At 55.2% G+C, this 319-nt stretch overlaps 1 protein-coding gene across 1 annotated transcript in view; it reads left to right on the top strand.

The window, feature by feature from the left end:
- The window catches only part of LOC119589491 (transmembrane protein 104-like), a 100597-nt gene that overhangs the window by 82669 nt on the left and 17609 nt on the right, over positions 1 to 319 (top strand). The window lies entirely within an intron of this gene.

Raw genomic sequence — 319 nt, 5'->3', positions numbered from 1 at the left:
GAGAACAGCAGCGGCACCAGCAGGGGAGAGAGCGAGCCTCTTGTCAAAGGCCTCGTGCACGGGGGAGGACACCAACACCTCTTCTTGCACATCCTCTGCCTCAAATCTCCTCATCACCACTAACAACACCACCTCTTCCACCATCTCCACCTCCATCTCCACCTCCATCTCCACCATCATATCCACGAACACCTCCACTTCACCACCCATTCCCCAGGACGGAGATAACGACTCTTTGACTTCGATGACTTCCCTCGTGGTATTTTCTGCTTCCGTAACTGCCCCTGTCTGTCTCCCTTTGTGCTGCTGTAGCTTCGCC

Source organism: Penaeus monodon, chromosome 25 (assembly GCF_015228065.2).
Source record: "Penaeus monodon isolate SGIC_2016 chromosome 25, NSTDA_Pmon_1, whole genome shotgun sequence".
Classification (NCBI taxonomy): domain Eukaryota; kingdom Metazoa; phylum Arthropoda; class Malacostraca; order Decapoda; family Penaeidae; genus Penaeus; species Penaeus monodon.
Note: the sequence above shows the minus strand (reverse complement) of the source record. Positions and strands in the feature narration are given on the sequence as shown.